Raw genomic sequence first — 8,366 nt, forward strand, 5'->3', positions numbered from 1 at the left:
CAGCTCTGTGCTGGCAGCAGGCCGGGGGTGCCCAGAGCAGGCCTGTACTCACCCAGGGGTCTGTGAGGCCCTTCAGCTGAGTGGCAATGACTCCTTAGTCCCCACAGGGCCTGTCGCCGGCACCTGGGTGTCGGCCTGTTTAGATGGGTGGTCACTGGGGTGTGGCCAGCAAGGTCCATTATGTGTGGGCCTGCAGCCAGGCCTTCCTGCCGCCTGAGGCTGTCCCAAGGCCCGGGACCTGCAGCCTCCACTTGCCTCTCTGAGCAGGCTGCAGCTGCAGTGACTGATCAGGGACATGCCCAGCCAGTGCTTTCTGCCCAGGAAGCGTCGGAGGGAACATGCAGACGTGGGGCCCGGGTTCAGGCCGAGGGCCGGGAGTGAGCAGTGCCAACGGCTCCCTGGGTCCACCTTCCTGTGGCGGGAACTCAGAGAGCGCGTGCGTGATGCAGCGTCTGTCCCGGAGGTCTGGGGGGCTCCTGGGTTCCCAGGTGGGTGCCCCCGCCTGGTGCTTTCTCCTTCCTCTCTGCACAGGCGGGGCCCAGTGCCTTGACCCCCGGCTGGGAGCAGGCGTGCTCTGGTCTTTCGGCCTTGTGTTCCCCTTGCGGGTGGCGAAGGCAAGGAGGCTGGACTGAGCCCCGGAGGCTCTCAGCCCTCCGCTGCCCAGGCTTCGTCAGCCATGGTCGGGAGCTTCCAGCAGCCCCTCCTTGCCACCAGCCTCCCATCGCGGTGGCGGCTGGGTTCTTTGACACACCTTTGCCTGCGTCTCTTCAAGCAGTGAGCACCTGGGTCAGAGGCAGGGGCTGTGCCCGCCTGCACCCTCCAGTGTCCCGTGGGCACCAGCTCTGCAGGCCCACCTCTGCTGTCAGTCGTCTCTGCCCTGTCAGAGGGAGGGCCCCTGCTTGGCCGACGAGGTCCAGGCTGTGGTGCCCCGCCCAGGCCCACCGGGGCTGCGGGTTTCTCTCTGGTCTCAACACTTGCTGAGGCCCCAGGTAATGAGGCTGTCTGAGCCCCTGGGAACTCGGCTGGGGGTGAAAACTGCCCTTGCCCTTCCAGTTCCCTCCTGGTGGTGCCACGGGTGCTGAGCGCCAGCTAGACGGGGCCCAAGCCTTCATGGGTCAGGTGACCGGCCCTCACTGCACCGTGCAGGCCCCGTGAATCCCCTGGTTCACTGGCGAGGAGACTGAGGCCTGGAGGAGCCAAACCGCTTCCCGTGGCTGCCCGCGGTCAGGAGCAGCTGCGCAGTCCCCTGGGCCAGCTTGCAGGCCTGTTCTAGTCCCTGTCTCTCCAACAGCTGTGGCTCTCAGGGTCCGTCGAGGTGCGTGCCTCTCCTTGCATCAGATTCCGTCACCTGCCTCCTGTGATCCGGGTTTCTGGGTCGCGGGGAACCAACTCTGTAGAACTGTGGCTCCGTCGGCTGTGTCTTTCTCAGGTGTCAGCAAGCAGACTGGCAGGCGGTGCCCTGTCCTCTCTCCACCAGCCGCCTGGCAGCATCTGACGCAGCACTGGTGTTTCATGGGGGTCTGCATGGCTGGGGATGGGCACAAAGGGGCCATCTGTCAACCTTCCTCCCAACTTTGCTGTGAGACAAAAACTGCTCTAAAACAGTCTTGAAAATAAACATACATGAAATAAAATAGGAAAAGCTCCCTTATGCTTGAATTCTGGAAGAGTTAGACCACACAGTAGGAGCTGTGAGTCTTAGTCCAGCTGATTCTCCTGCACACCTCTGGGGCCATTTTCTTTGTGGAACATGCAGCCCCCTGGTTCCCTGACTAGTTTAGTTGATGGCTAATGCTCCTGGTTTCCCGCCTCTTCCTGGGTTTGGGAGACTGTACAACACAAGAATTAAGAGTACAGCTTATGATAGGACTGGCTGGCTCAGGTCTGGTGTCCCTTCCCCAGTGTGACTTTGGGCCACTTGGGGGATGGGGAGTCATGGATGTGCCCCATGGGCCTGTTGCTTCCCCATTTCCTGTTCCTTGTGCATGTCTGTTGTTTCCCCTGCCAGTCATTGTGCGTCTTGCCATCTTGTGGGCTGTGCTGTGGAGGAATGTCTGTGGCCCTGGCAGTGGCAGAGCCACGTCCTTTGGGCATCTTCCACCAGTGCCTCCTCAGGGTGCCTGGCACCCCTTCATGGCAAGTTTCCTTCATCCTCACACATGCTTGCCCTCGGCACAGGTGGACCCCAGAGTGCCCCACATTTCCATAAAACCCTGGACACGTCTGGGATTGTGCAGGGGCACCGGTGGGAAGCCACCATGAGTCAGGTGCTTCCTTCTGTGTCTGAAGCCAGTAGGAGATTTGTCTCATTCTCAGAATCCAGAATTTTCTTTTGATGTGGCTCAGTTCTCCTTCCAGAACTCAAGTTCTCCTTTAATATGAAGATGTCACTCTTTCCTGAAAATGGGACATCCTCTGCTCTCTGTGCTGATCTCCTCTGGCCACCCTGACTGCTGGGAGACCCCATGAGAGCCTGGGAGGTCCTAGGCTTGGTCACCAGGGTCAGCTCCACGGTGGGTACTTTGTACTCAAGAGACTTTGTTTTCATGTACCTTGTTTCTTCCTAGCGCCTGTCCTCTACTCCCACCTGCTCCTCATCTGGTGAAGCAGGCCTCACATCTCATTCACCTGTCTCCAGAGTGGACGGCAGCTCTGAGGGCTTTTCCTCCTTCCCAGGGAAGGGGCAGGGCACAGAGGTCCCCAACTGGAGGATAGTGCTTACTAGATGCCCAAGAGGGAAGAGGGCTGTCCAGGTGGATGGATGGATGTATGGATGGGTGGATGGGCAGATGGATGGTTGGATGAATGGATGAATGTGTGGATGGGTGGGTGGATGGATAAATGGATGTGTAGATGGGTGGATGGATGGATGGATGGATGAATGTGTGAATGGGTGGGTGAATGGATGGATGGATGTGTGGATGAGTGGGTGGATGGATGGGTGGATAGGCAGATGGATGGATAGATGAATGGATGAATGTGTGGATGGGTGGGTGGATGAATGAATGGATGAGTGAGTGGATGGATAGATGGATGGGTGGATGAACGGGTGGATGAATGGATGGATGGGCAGATGGGTGGGTGGATGGATGGATAGATGTGTGACTGGGTGGATGGATGGGTGGATGGGCAGATGGATGGGTGAGTGAATGGATGAATGTGTGGATGGGTGGGTGAATGGATGGATGTGTGGATAGGTGGGTGGATGGATGGGTGGATGGATGGGTGGGTGGAGGGATGGAGGGATAGATGGATGGAAAGATGGCTGCATAGATACGTGACTGCATGTGTGGAAGGATGGATGAGCAGATGAGAAGGAGGAGGCAGGGTTAAAGCTTAGGTGGGTGAGTGGATGGGTGGCTCCAAAACAACACTCCTCCTAAGCCCTGTCCCATTTCTGGAGAGTTTTCATCAGTGTCCCATTTTGGTTGGTCCCTGGGGATGTAGAGTGAAATAAGACCCTTGCCAGCTTCTTTGTGTCCAATGGTCTGGTGGGGGAGAGGTGATTGGAGGCGGCCTCTTGGTCCAGCTGCTGCTCTGTGCTCCTTCCACCACCCCTCCTGGGCCAGGCAGGAAGATGCAGAGTGAGCTGCGGGCAGAGTGCCTGCACTCGGTTCAGGTGGCCCTTCCATGCGGGAGGCAGTCTTGAGCCCAGATGTTTTACATTTGTTGCAGAGAATGCTATTCATGTCGGGAGATGTGGCCGGGGTCAGGGTGACATGGAGGGGCCAGGCTGGGAGGCTCTTGGTCAGGAAGACTAATGAACCTGCCTGAGCCCTGGGCCCCGCGGGCACATGAAGCACACCCACCACTGGCTGAGACGGCCCCTGTCATTTCTGGCTTTTCATGGATGATACTGTATTTCCCCTTGGAGAGCTGGCTCAGCTCATATATCAAAGCTGTTGTAATTATTTCCTCCCACTGAGGAAGGCTTCCATTTAGCTTTCTCTAACTCCCCCCCCCCTTATTAATTATCTAATTACAACCACATTCTCCAAACGAGAGCAGCCTTTGACTTTCTGCCCAGGACCACTTAAAAAGGCTTAAATATTTGGAGTGCTCTGAACTTGAAAAAAGAAGTGTGTGTGTGTGTGTGTGTGTGTGTGTGTGTGTACGTGTGTGTCTGTGTGTACGCATGTGTGCGCGTCTGTGCTTCTATGCACATGAGTTTTAGAGAAAATTTCTTGAACTTGTTAGACCTTTGTCTTGATTCAACAGGGAAACTGTACCCAGGAGCCTGTGAACGTCCCCAGCAGAACTTGGGTCCCTTGGGAGGACAGGGCTATAACTTTGGATGGTGACACAGTGACCTGGAAGCAGGTGTGTACGTGACAGTCGGACATGGCACTCGCCACAGCCACGGCCTGCAGCATGGTGCTGGGCCAGCCAGTCTTGTGCTGCGTGGCTTCAACCTGCGCCTGGGGGACCGTTTCCAGCTCACTCACAGGTCCCTGAAGGGCTCAGACCAAGGGGCAGTTCTCCTGCCCCTGGGACCCTCAGGGCGGTGGCCTCGGGCCAACGGAAGCTCACCCCTCTGCGTCTGGGCTCAGCTCAGGCCCCCATCTTCCCAGACATCTCGGTGAACTTGGAGGGCACAGACGAAGGCGCGTGAGGCCCGGGGTCCTCAAGCTCCTCGAGGACCTGGACGTCCCTTTTGTGCGGGCCCTTCTCCCTGCGACTCCTCACTCCATCACAAGCACAACTCCAAAGCAAAGGTCCACTAGCAGCAGGTGTGTGTGTGCACTGTGGGTGTGGCCTGTGAGCGTGGCCTGTCCCCCGCTGGTTCCGACTGACCCGCTGCCCGTGCAGCTGTGGAGCGCTCCTGCAGCTCCCCAGAGGATTCTTCCCCAGGAGCTCAGGGACCCACAGGCATGAAGCAAGTCAGGCCCTGCCCACTGTGACTGGCCTGTGCGACTTTAAAAACCAGTCGTGGGCACAGGGGATGTGTGGTGATGGCAGAGGTGGGCGTGCTGGTCACAGCTGGGCCGGAATCCACACGGGTGATGGCACTGCCTGGACTCCACACGTGCACGCCGGGCACACGAGCGAGCTCTCAGACAGCGCCGACGGGCCTGCCTGGTGTGACTTGCAGCACGCGCACATGAGGGTCATCGGGCAGCCGCGAGGCACACGTGGGTCTTCTGTCCTGCTGTCTCCCCTTCTCCTGCAGGTGTGGTCGTTCAACAGCACAGCTCCCCAGTGCTGTGCGGATTCTCTGTCCTCATCCCTAACCCCAGCTCTGGGCTGCCCGTCACTACCGGAAGCCCCAGCCTCCGCCTCCTGGCTGGCCAGCGTGCTACCCAGGGTGGCCCTGTCCCACATGCAGCCTGCCGAGGGTGCTCGCGGAGTCAGAGGGCTGCAGCAGCCCCGGCAGTGCAGTGGGGAGCAGTCTTTGGGGGTACAGGAGCTCTGGATGGCCTGGGACCTGGGCAGTGGGGTGCTTGTCAGGGGTCACCTGTCCAGTTTCATCCAGGGGAGGACAGGGAGGAGGCCTGAGGAAGGCCAGCCAGCTCTCATGCACTAGCTGCAGGGTTCCTGACGCGAGGCTGGGCTGCTTCCTCGGACGCAGGACGCCGAGCATGGTGGCATAAGCTCATGCCCTCCTCCTTGTCTTCCAGACCCACCTGCATGTCTGAGGCACGGTGGAGCCGGAGGGTCCACGCCTGCAGCTTCTGAAACCTGGACATCCTTGCGGAGGCCGGCGCTCCAGCCTGCACCCGGGACAGCGCGGCAGGCAGGAGGCCGAAGCACCCTCTTCCCAGAGACGTCCTGCGCGGGAGGCCCGCCGACCTCCTGCCGTGACCTGCACCTTGTCATCTCGTCCATTCGGAGTTTTCTTCTGGGTTTTGTTTTGGGGGGTGGATTTTATTCTTTCTGAAAATCTCTAGATTCAGGAATGTGCTTACGAGTACCTGGAATTTTGAAGTGTATTTCCCTCTAAGTGCCTTTTTTAATGTATATTTTTTTAATAAAACAGAAGTACCTTCTCATACGATCTGTTTAACTGGACCGAGGCTCTCAGAAAAGGAACCTCGCGTGGCCCTGTCCCCGCCCTCTGCACGACCTTCGAGGAAGCCTGGAGCCCCTTCTCACAGTGCCGCCCCCTCCGTGACCTGCTCAGCTGGCCCTGTTGTACCCCCGTTTCAGTGTATATGTTGCTTATTTGTTTATTTATTGAGATATTTTTACAAGCTAAGTGACTCACTGCGGCTGTGTATACTGCTCCCGCCAGGAACAATAAAGACGCCCGCACGGCCCCCGTCTCCGCGTCTCTGTTCCTGACTCTACCCTGCAGCCCGAGGGTCGGCCTGAGGAAGCGGCTCGGGTCACGGAAAGGACTGCTGCTTCCCTCTAAGGGGAGGAGAGAGGGTGGGACTCTACGCCCTACCTAGCCATAGAAATTCCTGGAAGCTACCAGCTCTCGAGCAGTTGTGAGTGAAGAGGCCCGGCCTGGGCAGGAGCTGTGTTCATCCACCTTCCATTTCCGTTACAAAGTACCTGAGATAAACAACTTGTAAGAAGGAATCTTATTTTGGCTCGTGGTTTCAGAAATTCCAGGCCGTGGTGGGCCGGCTCCGTCGCTCTTGGGCCTGCAGAACGTCATGGTGGGAGCCTTGTGGTGGAGCCCAAGTGCTCACCCACAGCGACCGGAAGCAGAGAAAGAGGAGGGGGCGAGCCATCGCAGTCCCCGGCCCACCTGGAGGTCCACGTCCTCCATGGCCCGCCTCCTGCATGTCCCAGCTCCCAAAGGCACCACAGGTGAACCCAGCCTTCAACGCCTGGCCTCTGGGGCATAGTTAGGGTCCGGTCCGTGCATCGCAGCAGGTGACGTCCCCAGCCAGCCCCTCCCCAGCTGAGTTCCCACAACCTCAGCAGCCAGACCCCGCTGCTCTTCAAGGCATCCCACTCCTCACCTTGAACGTGCCCTCCTACCCTCTGAGGCCACACCCAGCCTGCTCCCCAAAGCCTTCCCCATGTCTCCCGTGGAACCACCCTGCCCAGACCCTGTGCCCAAGCCACTCTGTCCCCCTCTCCAGGTGGGTCGTGTTGTCTTCTGAACACGGCCACCCTCTGCAGGCAGGCCCAGCCCTCCAGAGCTGCACAGGTGGCCAGGTGAGGTCAGAAGCAGAGCGTCTGCAGGTGCAGGCGAGGAAGGCGCCTGCAGGGAGTCTCACGCGGATCACGGTTGCGCAGGAATGAGGATTAGCGGGGGTCTGGTCCAGGGGGACATCTCTGCGAGAGGGGCGAGGGGGCCCACACCCTGCCTGCGGGCTGCTCTGTCCACACCTGTGCGCATCGGTGGGGAATGCAGATGACCCCAGGGTGGGGCTTCCAACTCTGGGGTTACAGGTCACCAGGTCACCCTGAGCCACCAGAACTGTGTCTTCTAGAAGACAGTTAGAACCAGGGTCTGCTGGGCAAGCTGCCCCCAGGCCAGAGGACTCACAGACCCCAGCTAGGAGTAAGGGTCTCTGGTGGGACCATAGTGGCCTGCAGCCCCTGTTCTCCATCCACACCCCTCTCCCAGGTCTGCCAGGAGGGCGTAGTGACCATGATATGGCACAGCTTCCTTGGAGAAGGGTCGTGGTCACCTGTCAGGGGCTGGTCCCGGCAGCAAGAGCCCCTCATCCACTGTGCTGTGACCAAAACCACATACCTCCCAAGCATGCACACGTGGGAACACACCTCACACACACCCAAGCATGCACACGTGTGTGCACACACACCTTGCACACCCATGCATACACATATGCCTTGCACATACATGCGTGCATTGTGTGCACATGGACATTCAGGCAGGAGAACGTGCTCACATGCTCACATCACGGCCCCTCACCCACAGCACCAGCACCAGCACGAACACACACGTGTGGGCAACCAGCACACACTGTGCACACCTGAGGCCCCAGAGAGGCTCTGGGAAGACAGAAGCAGGAACCCAGCCCTGGGGTCCTTCTGGAGGACCCCAGCCCTGGGAGGCCATGAAGACTGTCCTGGGAAGACTCAAGACAAAGCCCCAGGTAAACACAGAACTCAGAGGGGAGGGCCAGACTCCCAGCGTGGCTTCCAAATTCCAGAGCCCACACTCTCCGTGCCTGAGCCACCACCTGGTCTGCTGCTGAGTGACAGCCTTGTTTTCACATGGGCAGACCCTGTGAGCCACCCACACCAAGGGGTGGGTCAGGGGACACCCATGGGAGTGAGCGGACACTCTGGGCCCACCTGGGAGGATCAGCCACTGGGGCCTCAGTGAAGCCACCCGAGGCCACAGTCCAAGGAGAGACCTGAGATGGCATCCCCAGCCTGGAACACCCCCTCGGCCGCCTGAGCCCTATTCCCTGGCCGGACAGGAGTCCATTCTTGGG

The 8,366-nt window shown here is 59.0% G+C and overlaps 1 protein-coding gene across 1 annotated transcript in view; it reads left to right on the forward strand.

The window, feature by feature from the left end:
* Twist2 (twist family bHLH transcription factor 2) overlaps positions 1-6,263 on the forward strand; it is a 42,873-nt gene extending 36,610 nt beyond the window's left edge. Inside the window, exon 2 of the mRNA XM_047545893.1 lies at positions 5,619-6,263. The gene's annotated coding sequence lies outside the window, so the exon portion shown is untranslated. The remainder of the gene's footprint in view (positions 1-5,618) is intronic.
* Positions 6,264-8,366: the final 2,103 nt, after the last annotated feature.

Source organism: Sciurus carolinensis, chromosome 3 (genome assembly GCF_902686445.1).
Source record: "Sciurus carolinensis chromosome 3, mSciCar1.2, whole genome shotgun sequence".
NCBI classification, from domain to species: Eukaryota; Metazoa; Chordata; class Mammalia; order Rodentia; family Sciuridae; genus Sciurus; species Sciurus carolinensis.